We start from the raw sequence: 25,187 nt of genomic DNA, 5'->3' as shown, positions 1-25,187 counted from the left end.
AATGCAAGGAGAGCTAACTTGCATGCTGTTTAGTGGCACTTGATATATAGTCAACACTCCTCTCCTGTTCAATATGCTTAGAGGCAATTATAAGGTATGAATAATGGTACCAAACATAGTGACTTGACAATCAACCTACACTCATCTTCCATCTAAGACCCTCATAAATAAGCCCACGAGAAAAGCTTATGATCACATCTCAATGAACTGAGATCACAGATTATGATCACATCTCCATGAACTGAGATCACAACGAAGACAACACAGTGACAACACCCAGCCTCTGCCTACAGCTTTTCTTAGTAGCAAGGGAACTTCAGTAGACAGCAAGTGGGATCCACATCACCTGAAACGGAGAAGTACAGGGTCAAAACAGGTGAGCCAAGACATCAAGAGCAATAGGAAAATCAAACTCACATCTGCAGCCTGTGAGATGACTATCCACAAAATCTCCTCACTTTCCCTCTCTAGCAGGCTTTTCTGCAATTGGGCCCACAAACTAACCAAACTCCTACCATTAAGGCAGTAATGCCCCTGTATATATCTGCATCCAATTGCAGATATCAAAATCAGTATGCCAACTATTATTTACAGAGGCAGTCACAGAAAAGTCAATCAAATCCCCACAAGAACACAACAAGATAGTGAAGAGTGCTACACTGGAAGTCATCTACAAGGACAATTCGGCGCTTAAGACTTTCATCTCTATAACAGAAGAAAATACTTCCAAACCCTCATCAGAGATTACACCCATCAGATCAGACCCCTAAGCCTGCATTGTGTCCCTATTCACAACTGAGAATAGACTGACAAGCATCAGGTAAACCTTAGTATGCACAACAGACAAGGAGCAAGGCCATTATTAGCACATGCACAGAAAAATCACTGAGATAGAGGACTGGAAAAGAAGAGAAAATCTATGCTTCTCTGGTATACCTGAAAGGACTGAAGAGAAGGACATCTTGCCCCTCATGCGGCAGTTCACACCAGCAATCACCAAACAGAATATGTGCTCCCACTGAAATTACAAAGGGCCCAAAGGATCAGCTCATGGGCCATCCCCAGAAAATGAATGCCCTGAGGTAGATTAAAATCTGCTACCTACATCACCAGCAAACAAAAGAAGTCATCAAAAGGGATAAATAACAGGGCCCCTACACTTCTGAGGGACACAAGATACATGCATATTCTGCCACAAAACTCTGATAACGTGAAAACAATGCTTAGACCTATGGTCACATTTAGAACAAATGGACTTTCGTGTTGTTGTACTGGACCCTCTACTAACTCTAAGACAATGGATTGTCATACAAATGTATCTGATGGCCCAGGTCAATTAGAAAAATTACTGGACCATTTTGACCAAACCCTTATAGTTGAGAATTATTTGAGACAGGAAATGGTGTCATCTTCGACAAAGACTACAGAGCAGAGGAAAGCTTCCTGGGCAAAAGAAATAGAAAGACTGGAAGAGGTAGCCTGGAGCTGGGTTTCAGTATCAAAACACAAGCAGATAGACTGGAAAACTCTCCCAAGAGATAAGTGCAGGTCAGCTCTGAAATCAAACAAACACTGATGAACCCATACATAACAACAGTCTACAAAACTGTAGACCGCAAAGTAAACACAAACTTCACCATTGACCTTAAACCCCAAAAGTATTTGAACTAGCAAGGTTTGACTGTAATATTAATAACTTTGTAATAAGAATGTGTGTATGCAAAGAACAGATTGTGAAAAAGTGGAACTAATAACAGCTTTACTGCACAGGAGCATAGACCCCACTCCAGACACCTTCATAATGTGCTTATATGTCCCTCTATGTAATTCAGCACATCATTGACTCACCACCAATGGCATGTATGACTGAATATGCATCAGCATTGCCGAGGGTATGCCACCTCACTGAGCAGATGCTGTGACGCACAGTAGCATAGTATTATCAACAACAAGCAAAACTCCCTCTCAAACACAGCGTACATATAGTGCAAAAGTTCCTTTATTGAACAGGGAAAGCTATAATTCATTATTCTTATGACTTTTTGTAGCAGAGGAACCTTTCTTTTAGCAATACAGTACATTGTGCTAGCTCCCTAGGATCTCAAAATAGTGTTCTGACCCAATCAGCCCTCCATACCTACTGACCCACCCCAATCATTGTGTACTTTCTCCACATTCCCACACACTGTAGGAGTCTATCCAAGAAACCATGTAGGTAGATGAGACATATTGACTAACCCTAACAGCCCTGAAATGCAAGATTGAGTAGGGCCACTCTCTCAGTCCTGTCGTGCGGGAGGCACTATCTTGGAGTCAACTTCCTTTCTGCTAGTCCCAGGCAACCACATTTGGCATAGGGATCTATGCTTCTGTTTTTCTACTAAGGGGCTCATAATCTGTCTCCCTGCAAGACTTCCTCGCGCCATAGGAAAAGTCTCCTATTTTACCATCAGTCACTGTTTGTTCCCACCTGGGCAAGTAGTACAGTTTTTGCATCGCATCAGCTTCCTCCTCTTGGTATGTCCTAATATTGGTTGATACAGCACTGCAACTGTCCTGCCAGGCTCTATATTGGAACTATCCCTCTGGTATTCTCATTTAGAGTCCCTAAGTGCTTGATGACTTGTCTCCAGGCGTGCGCAGCATAGTTTTCCTTCTCACTAAATTTGGGAAGCAATGCTAGGCATCCAGGTGCTTTTGCTGATAACTTAAGGGTTTGGTTAGTCTAATCTGCCTCAGACTCTGCCTCCGGACTGCCACACTGGGTTCACAAGCACTCTGAAGAAGGATTACCACAGTAATGTCTACTGTTGTCATGCCTTCTGGCCATGCAGAAGTGTCCTGTCTGCATGTCATTCCTCTTCTGCAAAAATCGGCTACCATTGTGACTACTCAGCTCTAGATTATTATTTTAATGAAAATATAGAAGTGCTTTTTCTCACTATCCAGTTTAGCAGAACTCCAATTTAATGTGTTATAGCAGTGCTGCGAAGAGCAGGTACTCTCCTTTATAAATTAAAGAATTGCAGGTACTCAATGACAGACCGTACCTGCTGATTTAAAGCACTGCTCTAAACCATGTCAGTCATTTGGGGCGACCACTGGTCTTTTTCTTCATATAGTCTGCCAACACTCCCAGTGTCCCCAATCTTTTATTGTTCCCTGAGTGATGGTCCTTCTGGTCTCTGCAGGGACCTCTCTGTTGATTAGGCACTACTATCGACACTTCTGACAGCCCGCTCCCCATGAGTCCTGTCTTCTCCACTATCACTCTAAGAGCATAGGGAGCACAAGTCAATGTCTGGGACTTCCCCCTCTGTGCTTCCTTGCAGCTTGCTGTTGTTTCCAGGGGGCTCACTCAGGATGTTCACAGGATTTCAGAACATTGCAGGGATTATCAGCCAACCGACTGGTGCACTGACAAGTTTGTCTTTGTTGTTGGTTACCCAAGACACAACCGCCCACTGGTCTCCTATGCTGTTAATGAAACAGTGCAAGAAAACAGGCCCTTTTCCAGGTACTCTCTAACTTGTTGCCCTCCTTTGGGCTACTAGATACTGGTTTTGGACTCTGACAGTGTACTGAAGCCTATTAATCAAGCCCTCGTGCCAGTACTCTCCCCCCCAAAACTGTTACATGTAAATTGACAATGACTTTTACCCCCTTATAGGTCCATGGTATATGGTCCTTGGGGCACCAAGGGCATGGGAGTTAAAGGGGTGACCAGAGCTGGTTGTGCCACCCTGAGTGCCCCAGGTAAACAGACGTATTCTAAGGAACAAGAGAAGCCCAAGGGTATTTAAGAGACCATGGGAATCAATATTTTAAGGAACAGGAGACCCTTAGTATGGAATACCTTAAACCATATTACAGAGAGATACAATGAAATCTATATTAATTGTCCAAATGGAGTAGCAAATGCTTTTACTAAAACATAAAACATATTAATGAAGTGGTACACACAACAGTAAAAGGTCAACATCCTTTAGGAGTCAGACATTTTACATTGGACTATAATGAAGCCAAGCAAATAATGTCACATATTGCAGAATGTACCAATGCTCACATATCGAACTATAAGTCAATGGTAGGAGTCATAGTACTATTTGACGACTACGTTTCGATCCCATCAAAGGGCATTGGGACTATCATCAGGGCTTAAGAAATTATGCCTGTGATGTAAAATGCAGAGATGAAGCAATTGTGGTGGTCGAATGTAAAGCCAGGGCAGGAGCACTAGTAATCGCGAAGCGGCACAGTAAGATCTAAATAGGACAAAACATTATCCAATATAGGAACCAATTTGAAAAGGCTGAAACATGGTAAAATGGCCTGCCAACTGGTGCGTAAGATGTGTTCTGACTGCAAATCTCTGTATTTTTTGTCTCAGGCATAATTCCTTATGTCCTGTTGATGGTCACAATACCCCTTGATGGATATTGGGCTTGTTGGTGGCCGGTCAGGCAACCACCACCTTTATTCAATGCTGCAACTCGAAGGAACACTGCAACATCTTCATCTGACAGTGGCCCTGTCGTTGAGTTTTTGCACCCGTTTTCTCACTAGCATGGTGTAAGTGGTAAAACCAGCTTTCACATGGCTTCCATTTCAGTACCGAGGACAGAAAAGACAACTCTGCCCCCGGGCTTCTCGAGCCAGGTAAAATCAAACTGACTGTTGTGGCTTGGTCCTGGGACCCCGTCGTCACATTAACTATACCTTGGGTTCCACTCTACTCGATTTGGAAGTGACCGATTGTCACTTATACTTTTTACCATTGACGCAATGCTAAAGTTTTGCAGAAATGATTTCCACTGATGTATTTTTGCCTCTAAAATCCATAACTCTGGTTATACTAACTCAATTTGCTTCATTTTGGTGTCTAAATTTAAAGAAACATCTGCATTCTTTTTATAAATTGGGGTCTGATTTCTTCTGAGTCGAGTCAGTTACTTAACCTCCATGTTGGTACTTTTAAATGCTTAACACATGCTCCTCCAGTAAAGCCTGTCTGCTCTTTGCCACTCTACCATGATGGAGTTATGGATGTAATGTTTGAATCCAAGGACCATCTTTTGTCCTTGTTCATGTATTTCATAGTGAAGCATAGCCAGCATTACCACATAATACTCCAGTTTCCAACAAACAGCAATATCTTATTTTATAATATTTCTAAATCAGAATCAACTATAGTAGACACAGCTGAGAGCCCAAGCATTGAATGAGCATAGTCTGAACTTCCCCACCTTAGTGATACGAAATGCGACCAACCAGATGGTGCATGTTTTCACTGATTTGTAGCCAATCCAGTCAGTTTGCTCTAATGAGCATCTTTAGGACCTCTACCATCACTAAAGTAGTAAGTAGTTAAAACTCACAAGTTAGCAATGCCTTTCATTTGGTAGACAATGCTACAGCCCTATAGTCTTTATAAAAATGGTGTCCTCTCGTGAAATATAGCTGGGATGGGGTTTACGGTGCCTGCTCCAAAGAGTTTTGTTCAGTTTGCAGCACCTATGTTCCATTCCTGGGGAGATAGTTTGGTAGATTAATGTGAATATTATACAGTTTTGCACATACCTTAGATAACATTAAGTATTCAATATCTCAGATGGCATCAGTTAAGCCACCCACTTCTCAGAAAGGCTACTAGATCTATATTGGGACAGCACAGGAACATCTCAGCAGACGTGATACATCTACAGAACCAGTACCACCTTTTCTGCACGAAGCCACTACACTTTCTTTGGGAAAATGTCAGAATCTCTTATTGAGGCAACTATATTTTTAATTGTCTTGTACAGACTCAGGACTACTGTGCTTTAATTGGAAGGTTACAGCACAATGGCTACAGAGGGGATATGGGACATTTCTGGCATTTTGTAGCAGTGCATGGTACCTTCAATGAGAGAGAAATTATCCTTTTCTGCAGAAATGCTCAACCTTTAATGGGAAGGAGCACTGCAGGATTAAACCCTGTGGAGGCCCTTACGCAATAGAAATTTCACAGCCTCGCTCGCAAATTATCTCCCAATACCCGATGCACCAGATGTTTTTTTACAAACTGACTGCTGCCAGAAGAAGAGCTTTTAAGAGACAGCCTGTTATGGTAATCTGATGTCTTTGGTTTATGTACTTTAATTTGTTAATGGGTACATTTCATTCATACAGTATTTTCTCTATAGAGTCTTTAATGTAAAGTTTTAATTACTTTGAGTTGATTCAATTAATCAATCAATCAGGGTTGGTAAAGTGCAACTACTCACGCATGAGGGTCTCAAGGTGCTGGGGGTAAGAGGGGCGGCTACACTGAGTGCTGAGTTCATTTTATTCTATCTTTTGGAAATAATATTTAAGAAAGCTTGATTGCGATTTTCTTTCAAGATCAAATCAATAATATTTTGATCTGCTGTCACGGGCCCCTAAACAGAGTAGGGCCCATAGACCTGTGCCTACTTTGCCTATATGGTAATCCGGAACTGGGAAGAAGCCTATATCTTGCTACTATGGGCTGGTACCACACCTTCTCAGGTGGTGGAGCATTGCCACTCGGAAGAAGGACAGATACATGGTTCTTCTCAAATAAACAAAACAGGCTTGTTTTCCATAAGGTTTAATGTTCCCATGCTCAGAAAAATGAATAATTTACAATTCCATTACCTTGCCAATATGTAAACTACTCACAAGACACCAACGCTGTGTACAAGCAAGCTGGAGTGTTTAGGAGAAGAGCACAGCTTGAACCCCAATGAAATATTGAACTGCAGTAACTAACTGCGTGATACTTGCAGTGTTCATGAAGATTACTGGAATGCCCTCCTATTCTACTATAATACAATTACTTTCACTGAGATTAGTGGGGAAATGGGTACATAGAGTAGAAGGATTAAATGGAGGGATTAGAGAGCGATGTATGCAGAAAGGAAAGCGAGAGAATGTGATAAGGAAGAGAGAAGATATTCTAGCAAAGCAGGAAATGGAAAAGAGACAATAAGAAAGAGTGCAAAAGAGGGAGAAACTGAGAGAGGGGAAATTAAAGTGTTTGGGAGAGAGAGGCGGAAGAAATATTGGTAGATGCAGAGAGTGAGAGACTGAAAATGTTTAAAAGCTGAGTAGAACTATATAAAAAGAGAGGTAATTGAGAGAAGGAGAGAGGAACAATAGAGAAGTTGAAAGATAGAACGTGGAAGAAGAAAGAGCAAGCTGGTTCGAAACACGGTTGTGGGAGAAAGAATAAAAGAGAAAGATAAAGGGGAGGAAAAACAGATTTAGAAAGAACAAAGGGCAAGGTGGAAAGAGTTGTGAGAGCGAGAGGTGACAAGAGGGATGATGGCGAGAGAGAAAGTGAAAGAATACTGTAGCAAAGTGAGGACGAGTGAGATACATGCGGAGAAAGGAAATGGATCATTTAAGTAGTCTTTAAAATATATTAAGTTATGATTCTTTCTAGTGTCCATAGCTGCTTTCAAGTTATAAACTTATCTTATAATTTATTACGGAAAGCAGGTCTTGAAACCCTAACAGGACAGGCCACTATTACTGGCCGGCTGTACTTAAAAATGCACCCTTCTCCATGACTTTCCCCAAACATCCCATAATGGAGAGCCCATGACCACCTCCAAGTAATCATTGAACCATGTTTGATCAATGTTTCTAGATATACATGCTTTCAAAAGCACATTATTAAGAACATCTACAAATTGATGGTTGTATTCTTATAATGGTCTGAATAATGTTAACGACCACCACTTTCCTCGATGTACAGGCGCTTCAGATATACACTTGCTGGAAAGTGTAGCTGTCAATTATGTGTTCATGGTAGCCCAGCCTAGAAGATCTGGCATCTTAGAAGTGCCTATTTTAAAATAGCTGTATCATGGATACCTAAAGTGCATTTCAACTAGTAGTCAACTAAAGTATCAGTGGCCTCATGCCTCTGATACTATAGGATGCCCGCAAGACTGTATGCACCGCCAAAGCCTCTCTGCATCAATGCCATCAAGAAGCACACCACAGACTGGATGGCTCCCACTACCCCAGTCTCTTTCACTGTAGTCCTGTAAACCAATGACTACCTCTTCTCCATATATGAATGCCCTCCACCATTGTAGAACGCATGGCATGAAGGGTCCCTTCATGTCATACAGCACTGAGCTACCTCTCTTCCCATAGCTGGGGCCCAGTATGAGCTCAAGAACATACCTCGGATCCAGCACACCGCCTTCACTCACCACCACCCGTCCTTCTACCTCTGCAGCCATCACCAGCTCTGGGATACCTCCAGGCCCAAAATCCCCATCCATGAGTGCAACAGCACCCTGAAGGCCTGACTGAACGAGCACTGCAAGAACCCCAGCAACGGCAAGAAGATCATGCTCTGTAAATATGTAATATATATATTTGTCCAACCCTAATCACCCAACTGTTCTTAATATGTAATCTTGAGTGAATTTGCAACTTGTATATCTGTAACTCTAACCATGAGTAACTGTAGTAGACATATGTTAGTTACTAGCATTCTTTTTGAGTCTAGAGTTTATTTGTTTCATATCTTTTATGTAATTCATGTACTTTGAAGTCCTTATGTAATGTAAATGGTTCTTCACTTTTGGGTAAGATACACGCTATATAAAAACTAAAAAATACATTTTAATAACTAGGTGAACTATAAGTTGCCACAAACCATAAAGCCTTGGCATATGCCCTGCCCCTACTAACACTCACCACTACACCTCAAGTGAATTAGTTTTATTTCCAGATATTGTAGTGGGCTCCCATGCTTTCTACAACTTTAATGAAGTAAAGGCCTGTTCAGGTTAGGCCTGGCATATGCATCTCTTTCCAAGCAAGGGCATGTGCCTAAAGGGTGTCAACATGGCAGTGGTGTTCTAACAGAATAGAAATACAAGGTTTTTAGTCTCTTCATCAAAGAAAGAACACACAATAATTTAAATAGATAGAAGAAGGAAAATAACTAATAAACATAATGATGGTAAAATTCTACAAACTTTCAAACCAGAATATCGGTCAAGAGGTAGGCAAGACACTCTGAATCAGGGAAATATATTAGCACTTTTTAAAGCAATTCCTATCTCTTGAAAAAATTACAGATGAAACAATCGAATTTCTCCCAAATAAAGAAGATAACTAAGAAATGACATGACATCCATTGAATTCTGCCTGTTTATTAGAACTAATCATCAATGACTAGGAAACCTTCTTAAAATGGGAAATACCAATCAGTATTCCCCCTCAACCTATATATGCCAGCCTATTTAATCTACAAGTGAGAACAGAATATCAACAGAAAAAAAAACACATCATCAAGTGTTCTCGACATCAAGTAACCCTATAGGCATTACGGACAACCTATTAACAATACCAATGAGCAAAACTAAAGAAGAAATGTCGATACATCTAAAACAAGGATGGATTATAGTGCCCCTTCATGGGACAGAACAACCTTGACAGAGTAAGCCGAACTGCATTGAGGAGGAAGTATTTAAGCAAAGAGAAACAAGAAGACTATGTTCTTGAAACATAAATGGGGTATATGCTAAAATACAAAATGCTCCTTTATCTTCAATGTCATGCAATTTTCAGATTATATTCCTCCAAGAAACTTGGGTAACAGAAACAGTGATGCTAGAAGGTTTTAATGGTTACTTTCAACCGTCAATTAGACAAAACAAATATGTGAGCCCCAGTGGGGGTCTTGCAATATTCATAGCCATAAATCTAAAATTGGTGCACAAACAAATCATCTTAAATGATAACAACATTTTAATAGCGAAGTTTCAGTATAGGAAAAAAAAATCAAAGTAATTGCTACTTATAAAAGTATATATACATCTGGTTTTGAAAATTAGGAAGATTATGGGCACTAATCTCACTATTATTGTATTACAGCAAATGATGGTGTAAATGTAAATGTATGCGTCTTGTAAAGCGCACTGCTGCCCTGAGGCGTCCTGACGCTGTAGACCGCTGGGGAACCCGTCCTGGCTATCCCTGTGAGATGGTCCCTACTGGGTAACTCCAAGGTGAAACCAGGCATCCCCGGTGAATGTGGGGGGCCGTTGTAGAGATGAGGCAAGCTAATGCCCAGAGTTGCAGAGTGTGATCCCTGGTTAGAGTAGGAACCGAGGCGAGAATTATCGAGTCCGCTGACCCTGGTCCACGACCCTGCCGCGTCGGGAATTGAACCCTGGTCCCGGGCCGTTCTCTGCTTCCGGGTCTGCCGCCTCTAACCAGTGAGCCACACCACTCCACTAATAATATATATATATACAATAATATATTATACTAGAGATGATGTAACACAACAACAGGGCTAATAATGGGTTATAACACAACAATCACGACCCCCGATAAATGTTCAGTAGGAGGCACAGTTGGAATACATCTTTTGAAAGACATAGAATCATTGGGTTTGCGAATTCTAAATGAGAGGTTCCCACAAGATACATATCCAGCATGGATATATCACTCATATGGTCACAAATGAATAATTGTTTCCATAATAGTATCTTTAAATCAATTCCAGGAGATAGTGTCCTTTCATATTAACAAAACAAATGGCATGATCATGGTCAACAAATACTGATTTTGCAGTTCCTATATAGAAGTTATAAAAATGTATTACTTTACCGTGAGAAACAAAAACATTTCGTTATAGGAGACTGTATTGGAAAGAAAATTCCACCATATTGGCACTCAAATTGTTAAAGGAAAGCTTTGAAGAAGAGTCTCTAACTGTAATAGGAAGTTGGCCACTTTTTATTAAAACATTGATTGCCACCTACACATCAAAACCCTATGACAAACATCAACCTAGTAATCCAGCTGAAGCAAGAGATAAAATCAAGCTTTCTTAGGTAATTTGTACTCTAAAAAACCCACAACAGTTTAATAAGACAGATACAAAAAATTTCCAGATAAAACAGCTATACGATCTAAAATAAAAAGTATTAATTATGATGTAAGAAGGCTAGCTTGGGAAGAAAAAACACAGGCAAAACAAATACTCTGGGATAAAGCATTGTACCCAGGTATAAAGAACAACTCGGACTATAAAGAGCTAGCAAAATGACTGGGTTGGGTAGGATTCTTAACAACGCACCTTAATTGTAACCTGGTAATTTCACAAAATGATAACTCATTTAGTGGTATAGGAATGTAAAAAAAATATTTGGGAAACAAACTAGACATAACTAAAGATCAAGTATGGAAACTTATTTGTAAACAAAAAGATGGCACCCAAGCCCTAATGGAATTCCATTTGCCATATACAAAGAAAATCCTGCTCTTTGGGCAGAATATCTTACGAAAGTATATAAGAACACTGTTGAGTCATCATCAATACCAGAAGCATGGAAGGGCTCATTAATATCACCTATATACTAGAACGAGGACTGGGCCCTCCCCGGTAATTATCGATTAATTACTTTGCAAGACACAGATAACAAACTTTTTATAGAAGTCCTATTATCTAATCTATCGACATGGGCTACTGAAGCAGAAAATTCCACTTAATCAAAAATGATATATTCAAGGCCTGGGAACTGTGACAAATATATTAGTCCTGTCAGTATTAATAGAGAAATACCTATTAAAGAAGCAACCATTATTCTTATGTCGCGTCAATTTTAGATCAGCCTTTGATTGTGTCCACAGGAAACTACTTTGGGAAAAAGGTGCAGAAGCAAGGAACACCATCTACCCTTCTTAAATCAATACAATTACTGTATTCAAATACATGGGTTAGAGTACGATTAGGTGACGGCTCATGAGTCTAAAAAAGAATTCCTACAAACATGGTCTTAAAGCAAGGAATTGCACTTACCCCTTGCCTTTTTAACTTGTTCTTATCAGATTTATCGCAAGTCATGGATGAGGTAAACGCTTATCCATCAAAGTTAGCTGGTAATCATATATCAAACCTATTATATGCAGACAATGTTATCCTATTAAGTCAAACAAAGGTAGGCCTACAACGTCTGATTAAGAGGATATCAAATTAATCCTTAGCAAATGGCATGGTTATAAATGAGACTAAGACAAAAATAATGGAAGTTTGCAAAAACACAATGACAAAGTATAAGCACAAATGGTTTCTTCCAGGATGTCAATTAGAGCAAGTAAGAATATATAAATATTTGGGGGTACTTTTTGACGACAAAAGATCCTTTCACCCACATAAGGTTGATATGCAAAGGAGATCTAACACCTTGTTGACAGCATTTTTAACTTTGCAAAAGTCCTTAGGGGGACCTACTTATCTTTGCTCCTAAAAGTGGTATCTGCTAAATTATTACTAAATCTAATATACGGTGGTGAAGCACTCGGCGGCAAAGACGCTATCACCATTATTAATATAGTGACTAAAATCTTTAAATCCCTTTACCATCTTCCACAGAATGTATCATCTGCCCAAGTTAGATAGGAATTTGGAGCATCAAATCAGCTATTTGCTAGGAAAGGCCAATTTACTAAAGGGTGGAAAAAAATATAATAGATTACTCTACCCAATTGTGCAAATTGCTATGGGAGGATAAACAAAAAAATCAGAAATCTGAAGCTTGGAAGTAAATACAAGTTGTCCTAGATGAATACTCAGCACATGCGATATGGGATATGCCTATAACAATAGAATCTTTTTTAAAAACTAATAATAAAATACAGAATAAACTATCTTTGCATAAAGAATCCCTTGCAAAACAAATGCATGCATGGGCACTAATGAACGAGTACAAAGGTACAATCATATTTAGAAACACCTTGGTACTTAAAGCCAAAAATTATCTTTTTAAAAGCACGATTTGGCCTTTTTCCAGGGTCATGCCACACAATGCCATTGCTGCGTACAACAGAATTAATACCCTGCAGATTATGTAATACAGGAAAAGAGAACATTAACCATCTGCATTGCATATGTTCAAAATTGAAGGAAGAAAGAAGAACGACACTCAAGTGGCATTTAAATATTCGTGGAATTTGGACTTATAGACAAGCACTTATAAGGTGTCTAAAAGCAAATGACATAGATTTAAACTCGGCATTTGTAAAATGTATACTAATGATAAAAAAGAAATTAGCCGATGATGATTTGATCAGTTTGATAGTTAATTGGTTCAAGAAGTTTTGCACTACTCAGATTAATAACATTTTAAAACTTGACCATTTTTAATTTGCATTATAAGTATGTTTCAATCCTAAAAGTATGTTTTATTCAAATTGTATTTGCTATAATATGAATTATTATTTTTAATCTATTGTAAGATTTTAAATAGTCAAACAATAAAAATTACTATTATTATGAGTCACTTCACCCTGATCTGGCACCTCTGATTATATATGCCAATGACATGTCAACCCTACATCAAGAAAAACGTTTCGAGTAGACCTAGAAATTATGATGCAAAAGTGTGTGTTTAATATCACACTGGATAAGTCAAACAGTCCACCATTAATTGCTTAATGCTGCATATGACTACAGTGGCCCTCATTATATGCTGCACATCAGTTTCATCAGAAATCTGTCAAGCAATTGTTATGAGTTTCCTCCACCGTCCTCAATTTTACCCCATTCAGGGCACCTTTCCCACTCAATTTCTCCAGGTATTAACTGAGGGAAGGTGAAGGGGGAAAATATGCTAAATCCCGATTTCTCCAAAAACTGTTTTAAATGCCAATTGTGTTTTGAAAAGAAAAGGGATTTTGTTCCCTTTGTCACAAATCCGTTATTATTGGATAACATTTCGAGCATTCTTGATTGGCTACAGTAAATGGGAGAAACCTCTTGCCCCTTAGAGCAAAGAATGGCAGGAGGATTAGAATGCAAATCTTATTTATTAGTATTCTTAGTCTTGCTCTGCATAGAGATCCATAGTTCAAAATAGTATTTGAAATGTACTGCTTTATTTATGTAAATCAGAGTTGCTGATACATGCGGTGAACCAGGTTTCATGAAAACACAACTGCCAACACATGTTTTGCCCCTTCCTGGCACTTTGGTCCAGGGCTTTCTCAAAGTGGCGAAAAGCATCAATATGATCTGAGATTTATTTGCGTGCTTCTCCAACCAGGACCGCTTGCTGAGACCCATAGAATATCACTCGTACTGAATACAGACCAAGGGCCCGATTCACAGAACTAACTTAAGTCAAAATCCTAAACTTACTACTTTTGGTATTCACAGAAGTTAGGATTTTGTCTTAAGTTTGTCTTAAGACAGACTTAAGACAGACTTTAGTTAGGATTTTGTCTTAAGTCTGTCTTAAGTCTTTCTTAAGACAAACTTAAGACAAAATCCTAACTTCTGTGAATACCAAAAGTAGTATGTTTAGGATTTTGTCTTAAGTTAGTTCTGTGAATCGGGCCGCAAGATCCTAGTAACTCTGCGTTCATGTGAAATGCACCCTATAATGGCGAAAGTGAGCCTAGGATCCACCAAGCCATCAAGTTTAATATGAAGTGCGTTTGTTTCCTTTAACAAATGTATCTTTGGTTTTGATGTGTAATTGTGCTTGCACCCTTCCTGGTGAACATATGTTAGGCTATACATAGAACATATGTTAGGCTATACATAGTCTGAGGAACTTTGGATCAGCCTCCTTTAGACTTCTTTTGCTCAGGAGCCTTCAGCTATTGGCTTGAAATATTGTTAATAACCTCTTTGATCAGCCTATAGTAGTATTTTAGTCTAATTTCTTTCTGTTGCCTGTGTTAGTGTATCCCTCTGTGACAACTTGACATTTTACTTATGAAGAGTACAATCCAGGCAATTCAGAGCACAAAAAATTAAGGAGAATAAATGACTTAAGCAATGCAGTGACATTTTAGTAATTGATGCCGGTACATTTTTGTATACTTTACTTAAAAAGGGAAATGGCCATTTGAAAAGTTTAACCTGAGTAACAATCTTTACCATACACACATTGCTGGGACGGGAATGTCCCCTGCATGGTATACAGGTGTGTTTCCCTGCACTGAGTATCCAACTATGCATATCTGGTATCCTGACATTTGATGTTGCCCTTGCATCATACTCATTGATCAGGTACGCAAAGGCCCAGGCCTATCCTTGGCTATGTGAGGTCCAGGACCTGACCAGGGACCTGGAGGGGCTCACCAAGTGTATTCTTATAACGGTAAGAGTATTCCTGTCTCTGTCCAGGGTATAGCACATAAGGCAGCCGTGACAGCATAATACATTTTGAGATTGATCGTGTGGTCAGACGTTTGCCCAGAGTTAGTAAAGTGTGGTCTACTGTCTCTCTCATGTAAATATGTGCAGTTATTTGAATGCCAGGAGCCTTGCCCTGACATTCTGCCTGTAGGTCATTTGTGTGTGCGTGTGTTGAGTGCATGTAGCGCATGTGCAGTAGGAGAACTCGGTGTATGAGCCTTAATTTTAAACCATTGTGACCAATTTTGGATGCCCCTGGACCAAAATGGCACAAGCTTAAAGATAAGGACAGTATCCCCATTAAGTCAAAATGTATTGTCTGCAACCCTGTGAATGGAGACTGGAGACCCAGACACTGAAGTGAAGAGGATGTTGACAGGGGTGCCTTTAGAAATTCCAGGAAGACTTCATTAGCAAGGAGTTCCTGATTAGTGCTCTATGAGTACTGTTGTTTGATGGATGGTAGGGGTAAAGGGTAAGCCTGCAGTTTCTGCTGATCAAGGTGAGAAGGTTTGGGCCCTTTTGTCTTTCCCTGATTACTGCTTGAGAAAGGCTGATGACAGATAGGTGCATAAGCCTCACACTTCATTAAGTGTGTGTTGTGAGTGGTCCAATTTGGAAACAGCCACAGCTCTACCTGTTTTGAGAAGCATCACTTGACACAAAGGCTGTATCTGGAAGAGTAGACTTAGTAGGATCCTTAAAAGATAACTACCTCAAATCAGTTATGAAATTTGAGACAGTGGTTCCACATCCCCTGCCTTGAAAAGGTGTGTAAATATTGGACCCAAACCACCTAATTTTGTTACAGTTCCAAAATATTCATGACAGAGAAAGGCGGTGCTCTGCAGTGTACTCGAAAGCCTTCTGTGGATTGCCGGTGTGCTCCTGAAAGCCATTCTCCATCGGGTGAGATGAGGTCTCCAGAAGTCACAATAGAAGCCAGCCTACCTGTTGAGGAGGCTACCTGGCCCTGCTGGAGGAGAGACTATCCAGGGGAAGAAACCAAATGTTCCTGGTTGGAGGAACACCCAGAGACAGCCGATGGGTGGAGTACACACCCATGGTCTCCCGGTCTCAATGAGGTTCCTGATGAGAAGCACTACAGCTGTCATGTGGATCCCAGCAGCTCAATCAGGGCTTCAACTGATGTGAAGTTCCCAGGAAATCTAGTGGAGCTAAAACTGCTGTTGAGTTTGTCTTGGCTTGATCAGGGCTACAACTGCTGTGGAGCCACCTTAGCCCAATTGCTATAATAGGACGAGCTCTAAGACATCAGTGACAATTTTTCTCTAGCACTGCTGTTCAGTCCCAGTAGCCTCTGTCTCCACTGAGACCCCTGAAAAAGCCCTGACATATATTAAATGAATACAATGTATTATTCCTATCAAAATCAAACTTGTACTAGTTGTCTGTGAACATAAGCAGTGAGTTATTAGAGAATAAGTGAGTCAACATTTAAAGCATAATCTACGAATGTATAAATATTTATCAGTTTTATAGCATGAAATAATGGGTTAATTAACGTTAAAGAAAGATGTGTGGTTTTAAAGATGACATTTACATTTGAAAGTCTTCATTCTGGTATCCAAGATAACATATGAATTCAAAGGCAATTACGGGCTATACATTAAAACTGTAATACTAACACGAGGATTTAGAAATGGCAACAGGATTTGCTTTATTTCTCTTGTACTTTTTATAAACTGTATGTCTGCTTTGCACATATAAATATATAATTTAGCTTCCTAATAACCCAAAGTTTCAACCTTTTTAAACAGCAGTCTCGTAGTTGGTGATTGCATTTTGAATGGCCTTCAAAAAGCAATAAAATACACAAAACTTCAATTAAGATTTTATAGTGAGCTTTTTTTGTTGCTGGTGTTTATTTATCAGCCTCAAATCACAAAACTATTTTCCCGCCTTTTTATGGCATAAAAGGTTAAATGGTGGGAAGTTCTCTAATCCCTCTCTAAAAGTAGAAGCGAGGCTCCATCCGCTCTTGTCCACTCGTGATGTTTACGTAAAATAATCATTTGTTTATTGTGTTGGATTGCAACGACCATTTTTCACTGCTTTTGTCAGTGCACAAGTGCACCTACCAAACATCTTGGCTTTGACAGTGCTTGTTATAAAGGGAAGCTCTTGGGCTTTCCGGACAGTCCTCTCTCTCGTAACTGGAAGTCCTGCTACTGCAATGATGTTTCGAGATTGTTCTTGCCAGAGGACTGCGCATGTTTGTTTTCTTTCCAGTCGAGTTCAATAGAAATGCACACAGTGACCGTCATGGTAAACATACGCATCACTTAACAATCATGTTGTATCGACAACACCTGTGCTGGTCTATATAAAAAATGCCAGCTTTTTTTTCTCCACAGTGTAAAGTCTTTCGGTGTGATTTGCAAAAATGAGCCGTTTGCGATCGCAAAATTCGTTTTGCGATGCATCAAGGGTCAAAGCCCTCGCAATTTGAGAATTTGCAATTAATTGCAAGTTCTCAAATTGCGATTGCATTTAAGGCATCGCAAATTGAAATTCCTTAAATGCAATGCATTAAAGTTAAATAATTAGCGATTTTGCTGATAGGGGGTGCAAATTACCATGAAGTTAAACTTCATGGTAATTTGCAAAAACTTTGAAAAATGCACTAAAGTGCATTTTTCAAAGTTCTATTTTGCACACACACATGTCCTTGGGGCATGTGTGTGTGCAATATGCATTCATACAGATTTCAGGGGTGCAACAGGGTGTCCTTTTGACACCCTGGCACCCTTGGAATTGCATTCCCAATTTTCGATTCTCTAATTGAGAATCACAAATTGAGAATGTCTGCCCATTATGGGCCTCTAGGCCCATAGGAATGAATGGGGAGGCATTCCTTAATTGCGACTCGCAATTTGCAACTGGCAATTAAGGAATGTTTAGAAATCGCTATTTTTTGGGCGATTTCTACATGCATAGGCTTTTGCGATTCCTTAATTGCGATTAAGAAATCGCAAAAGCCAACATTGATGCATGTGCCTGTTTGATCTTTGACTCTCAGGTCGCAGACAGAAATAAAGCGAAAGTACCTCCCCTGCGTGAGTGGGCAGAGGTGGGTGGTCCAGAGTCTTTACATGATGAAGCAACGCATGTTATAGATAATTACATACGTGTTCATCCTGCAGAGTAAAGAGTGTCCCTTGTCCGATTAAACAGACTTCATCACGTCATAGTTATATCAGTGTGGTAGGTTTGATTCTGTTTCAATACCTATGCTACATTCTAAAAGGTGCATGCCTGAACGTTGTGCACAAGTATATTTTTCATTTAACTTTCCAGAAAATAGTTGATATTAAACTGCAGCTGTGGCCCATCTCTGTAAGTGCAGTAACATTTATCACTAGCTTCCTTGGCTGAAGCCATGTGCTTTTGTTACATTACAAGATCATAAAATACACCTCGGTTTCTGAGTTTGTAGTACAAAAGAGTCCATTGTATTAAGGTGCATTTCTCATGTGTCTTTTGTTTCCAATAATAAATTGTTTTCAATTAGATATTTTGGAAATTAACAGTTATACTCATTTTCTGTGCAAGTATTTTTGTGTGTTGCCTTTTTGCATAAAACATGCCATGAAAGTGTGTGCTGTGTTTGACTGTTACAAAATATAGATGTCCTACTTGGGGAGGAGATGAGGTTATTGTGTTGTTGTACTACAGAGGGCTAAATGCTGAGTGGTCCTTTTGTATTAGGTCTCATTATTAATTTGAATATTTTTTAAGGTGCTGTGGCTACTAAATTTGTAAAGGAAAATTGCAGTATTCCATTTATTAATGAATATGGCTTCTGAGTTTAACTATTTTTTTACTTTCTGTAATGCATAATTTGTCATTTAAATAAATCTATGAACTTAAACTTGGAAGAAGCCTAATTTTGTACTTTTTTTAGTAATTGCCCTGTCTAATTATTAGTGCCCAGGTATCTCCCTTTCTCATGAATTGACTTTCCTTAATGTTAATTGAGTTGAAGCATCAACAATCACAATTAGAATTTTTACAGAATATTAGTGAATCAAGCCTTGGTAGAATGATAATAGTTTTTTAATTTTTTCATCACACTTCGCTGTACAAAGGGGCAGATTTACAATAAGTGACGCATCCCTGCATATCAGCAGGGATGCGCCACTTATTGTGCGCCATGCCCCTGCCACTTTTGATGCGCCGCATTTACAATGCGGCGCACCATGGGGCAAAAAAGGCACAGATGCGTGACGTTCTTTATGTATGTTACCTGTGCTGTTGTGAGATGTAGTAAAATCTAATTGCAAAACTGTAAAAAGCACCTATGAATGTGAGCTATGATTTCAAGGCTGGGGATCTTTAATCAAGTAATATGAACACTTTTAAAAAGGGGAAAAAGTGCAGCAGCAACAAATAATGGGTGGAATGCTGAGTAGATCAAACATTCACCCCAAGTCAAGGGATCTTGGTTAAATCCATCATTATTTTGCTCACTACACCACCCCAACCATATGCAAATCCGTCTTCACCCTGCTCCTCATGGTAACAGTCCAGTTGAACTCCCAAGCCAAGTCTTCACTGGACTGGAAACAAGCATCCTAGGACCGGTTTCGGGGTATCACCCCTCACAGCCAGGCTAGCTTGAATCCAGTGTCACAGCGAGCAAGGGACCCACGTCTGGGTATACCTTTGGCCACTTAGGGCAAAAAGTGCAGCTCAACAAATGATGGATGGGGAAAATACAGACAAAACATATCTAACCCGAGGGGGTTTTCTAAACAGGTCTGTCATTCTTTGATCTCAATAACCAATAAGAAAAAAGCAATATAGCAAAAAGCCACCCAAGTGTGTCCGGAGTGAAAGAAGGTTGATCTTTGACCCAATTTAGGGGTCGATTACGATGGCGGACGAACCTGCGTCCGTCCGCCACCCCGAGGTGGAGGGACCGTCTGCAGGGGCAGCGGCGTTCCCTCCATTGCAATTAGGATGTGACCGCCACCCTGGCGGTCACATCCCGTATATTTAACATTGCGGCCGGTGCTGCTTTAAGCAGCACCCGCCGCAAAGTTAAAAGTGCATGCTGTCCATTTGCATGCACAAAGCGGCAGGCACCGCGCGGTGCCTGCCGCATTGTGCATGCAACTGCAGGGGGGTACCATAGGTACCCCCCATGTGCAACCCCCACCCCCCAACACCCTGGGGGCCCGCAAGGGGGCCCCAGAAGCAAAGGTCCACATGCTTTTCCCCGGCGGGAAAGCCGCCGCGGAAAAGCATGTTTCCGCACCCATCCTAATGTGGCTGGCGGTGTCTTGCAGACACCGCCACCATATTGCGGTCCACACCCTGCGGATCGGCGGCGGACGGACCTGCTGTCCGCCGCTGATCCCACCGCCATCATAATCTGGCGGTGGGTGTTTTCTATGTCGCGGCGGTAAATCCGCATCCTCCGGGCCGGCGGTGGCTTCCACTGGCCCGGAGGATGTGGATTCACCGCCATCGTAATCGATCCCTTGGTTAGGAGATAGAATACCGAGTTTATTTGTTCTATAAATGGTTAATTGTAGGTGATTTGAGTTCTATGCAAAGTGCTGGATATGCTTAACCATGGATAGAAATAGCCAGTAATAACAACAACAAAACATCAGTGAGGCACATCACCATTTATAATATGAGAGAATGAGCATGTCCTAACCCCCAGGCTCATGTGAGCAGCTAACACACTACACCAAAGCGATTCCTCACTAATGATTATTTCTCGACGGATTCACAGACCTTTGGCTGGGTTCATGGACTAAAGGCCATTAGAATTCCTCAAAACCTGTTTGGACCTGGAAACACCAGATTAGCTGGGAGATGACTGTATTTGCCTGTCTGTGGAAGCCTGTGGCCTGAACTGACATGATGTAGCAATCACTGGTTTGTTTTTCTGGGATCCCAAAGTGGGATGTCATATTGTGCTGCTCCACCCCATGGTGTCTTGTACACCTCAGCCATCCCTTTTGTGCTGGTGCACCACCTTGAGAATGGAGTCATGGTTCTAGTCCATCTTCAGGCGCATGCTGGGGTTGCTGTGCTTCGTTGTGCTGTTTTCTGGGGTGTTGTATGCTGTTTGCATTGGTACCTGGAGATGGGAACTGTTGGGAGGCATGTATGTGAGTCCTCCACCCTGCTGAAAGATGAGAATGGAACCCACAAACTTGTATCCAACTGACCTATCTCTAAAGCCTGGAAACAGAACCACATAAACAAGACATGTTGCATCTTATCCATTTCCTCTGCTGTAGTTCCCCTTTTTGCATGGGACACTTACTTTTTTCTTCCTATTTTAAAGAGTGAGATCAATGTAATGCTGAATCTCACCTCATTCTATCATTATTTTTGGCAATGTTGTTTCCTCTAGCTTGCTATCTATGTCCCTCGTGTTGCCCAGTCTCGTGAGAACCTTGGACTTTATCCACAGTACAATTGTATCTTAGAATTATTGCTAGATTCATTTATACTTTGAAGGCTTGTTTGAAATTCCAATTGTGAGACTAGAATATTATTGGCGACCATGTTGAAGGATATAGAGAGAACAAGTATGATTATGGTGGCAGAGTCTCTATCCAAAAGAGATCTCCAGACTTCTTGTACCGGAAGGAGTGGTATCAAATTGATCATTCATTCCATACAGGTGAAAAGTTGACCATTGATCTATTTCTCCAAATGTTTTTTGGGAAAGGAAAGAAGGGACTCAATGCAAGGGTAAACATTGGAGGGGGTTAGGAATCCAGAGAAGATCCAGAAGTTGAGCTTGATATCGTTTTTAACAAAAGTGCAGAGAACTAGTAGAGAGAAGCTATATTGGATGGAGCAGAAGAAGGAGGGAATGGTCAGAAGGTAACTGATAGTTTCAGACGAAATGTGAGTAGTAAAGGTAGAGTAGATTGTAGTCACTTTCTCCTGAAAGAAGACACGTTCAAAGAAAAGTTATTGAGCTATGGGAACATTATTGTTGCAGCAACGAGGATTGCAAAGTTCTTTAATAATAGTGAAAATTTTGTGTGAGGACGAGTGGTGGGCAGAGTGAACATACCTCACTGAGGGTTTGCAGTTTTGGATAGCAGAGCATAAACACATTTTACACTGCGTGGTAGTCTTTCAGAATGATTGACATCTCTGGAAGAAGTGGTCCAAGTATTTAACCTGTCTACAGCAGAAGCAAGGTACAGGAATTTTATAAAGGAGCATTAATCAGGGAAGTGGATAAATGGGCAACAAGTGCAGTACATGTGACTTAGTAGGAAGATTTCATGAATGGGAGAAGTAAGCACCCACTACTGCTAAGAATGCGCAGCCACATATGTGTACTACTGAATCTTAAAAATTCTCATGAGGATACAAATGTCAAAACAATTAACATTGCAAATGCTTGTTCCTCTTTTTTTGCTGCAGGAGATATATTTTGCCTGGGATAAAACCCCTACCTTCCACCACCATGAAAACATAACAGATGCAATCCCTTCTCCTTTCCAGATTGAAAATGTTGATGATATGATTACTGATGGATTCTAGCCCAGCAATTATTAAATATGTGGTTGCTACATTAGAGATTACTGTAAAGGCAGTAAACTGTAATTGGATAAACTGGAGGTCTAAGCTCGTTTACTCAAGACTCATGCAGCTGATATTCATTGTACACAATGTATTCCGACTCTGCAAGGATCTGAATCTGTAGCGTGTGATAAATAGAACCTAATTAGGATTATTTCCTGAGAACGAGGCCTAACATGGAGATTTTGTTGCTTAGGACACCAAAATCCACCCATTCCAGTTTTTCAACTGGTGTGACATGGTGAAATTTACATGGACAAAATTATAGTGGTGGAACTGTGGGCAGTGCTTACCACACAATTTATCATTTCAATATTTGAGGTAAGAGATGTGACTGCACGTCTCAGAATGAATCGGGCCAACCTTAGTTGAAGCCTTGATTGTATTTAGTTCTGATGACCACTAAAGTGGGACAATTATGGGGAAGGCTGGTGTCATGTGTGCTGCAGTTGTAATAAATTTAGGAGCATTTCTGGCACCTTAATGTCTGACAGCCCAAACATCTGGGATAATATACAGGCTGATGCAAAGGACTTAGGGAACTTTTCAAACTGTTCTCTCAAGAAAGAATCACCAAAAACTAAGCAAGCATTTTGCGAGCTATCTATCAGCCAATCATATTGAGATCATCAGCAGAATATTCCCAAGAAACATTACTAGAAATTACAATCAAGGCCTCCAATAATTTTGGATCTAATCACCAATAAAATGATTAGAATATTGGCAAGGATATACATCTTCATCTGAATGTACTTATACAATGTTTTAGATTCCCTGTTTTACCCAGATGTACACCTGTAAAGCTGTGCAAGGTCAGACACACGTTTCCAGACATACTGCTGGGAATATCATTGGATAGTTCCTACAGGCTCCCATTCTGGTCGAATTTTACATACCAATAGATATCTATATGGGTGCGTGGAGACCTTTTGCTAAAATGCATATTTTTCCTTATTCTTCATCTTTTCTAATTTCTATTATATATCATTGAACGGGAAATACTTCAGCCCCCGGCTGGTGTAGATCTCTGACCATTTTAAGGGTGGGTGGATTGGAGTTGGTCAATGCCCTAAAAAGTACATGTTTATAGGAGTTCCTAAACTTCTAAGGAAAACCACATTTTAGAATGCTCTCCCACTGATAGACGGACGCGCCGATTGAATCAGCGCCCCTCGAGCATGGCAGATTGACGTGGCCGGCCAAAACACGAAGGCACCCTTTCCGGGCCCCTCTCAACTCGGCAGACTGTTGAACACCTTCAGCAAGCTACCGCCTGCTTCATCCAGGAACCTGGATCCTCGTTGTTCCACTGACATTCCCTGTGGAACTCCGGTTGGTCAGAATGACTCCCAATTCCTGGATTCATCCAGCACCTTTCCAAAATTGACAACCAGTCCTGAGGATGATCCAAAATTGTCAGGATCGAAACGCCGTCGACCCAACAGCCTAACCAACAGGCACATTTTCTCTAGTGGCTCCAAATTTAACTAATTAACTGTGCTCTTTGTGAATATATTATGTCACATGTACCGCCTCTAGCCACTCACTGTATATAATTTGCACCTTACTCACAGTGCGCCGCTCACGCTGTTCTCCCTCACTTGCGTCGCCACTTGCACTATTTATTCACGTTTGTTGCACCAAGTCTTATGTGGTTGTCCTCACAATTTATGCAGTGCTGTACTTAACTGTATATGTCCAACCATGGAATGAACGTTACAACATAAAAATGAATAACTACTTTTTCATTCAAAACAATTGAGTAATCTCCTTCCTGTCCACCTAAGTAATGCTATATGCATGCTACTTATAATTGCCTACTAACTTTTACCTTACAGGACACTGTTTGATAATTGTACTTTAAAAGGAGGAGCAGTGGCACTTTTCAGAAGCTTCGCAAAGTTTTTGGTTGTACATTATTGGTGATTCTAAACAGAGATCACATAATTTGATATCCTGCATAATATGTCATGGACCTCCATAGTGATCTCCTGAATAGATAGCGCTTCTGTTGTGTGATTGCATTCTCTATGTTATTATCCTCAACATTAGAACTTCTCCCACAGAAGGAGGTGCTCTAAGGTAGAGTCAACTTAGATGAAAACCTGCTTCTGCAATTTAGCAACCCTCCCAGACAATGAGGGATTGTCTAATTAACTATCTTGTAGCCAGCAGATGCTTCTGGATAAAGAGATGATGCAGGGCTGGATTTGTACTATCAACCACCTCTTGTGCAGTGCTGAATTTGTAAAACAATAAGTGTTGGGGCCCAAACGTTTGCTCAGAAGCCTACAAAAGCTGAGTACCAAGGCTGCGCAACCTCTTTCATCAACCACCAGACACTCCCTCCCTCTTCATCCCACTCTTGCAGGTTCTTTTTGATTCCAGATGTCTCCTTTTGTTA

The sequence above is a fragment of the Lissotriton helveticus genome, chromosome 11, assembly GCF_964261635.1.
Source record: "Lissotriton helveticus chromosome 11, aLisHel1.1, whole genome shotgun sequence".
Classification (NCBI taxonomy): Eukaryota; Metazoa; Chordata; class Amphibia; order Caudata; family Salamandridae; genus Lissotriton; species Lissotriton helveticus.
Note: the sequence above shows the minus strand (reverse complement) of the source record.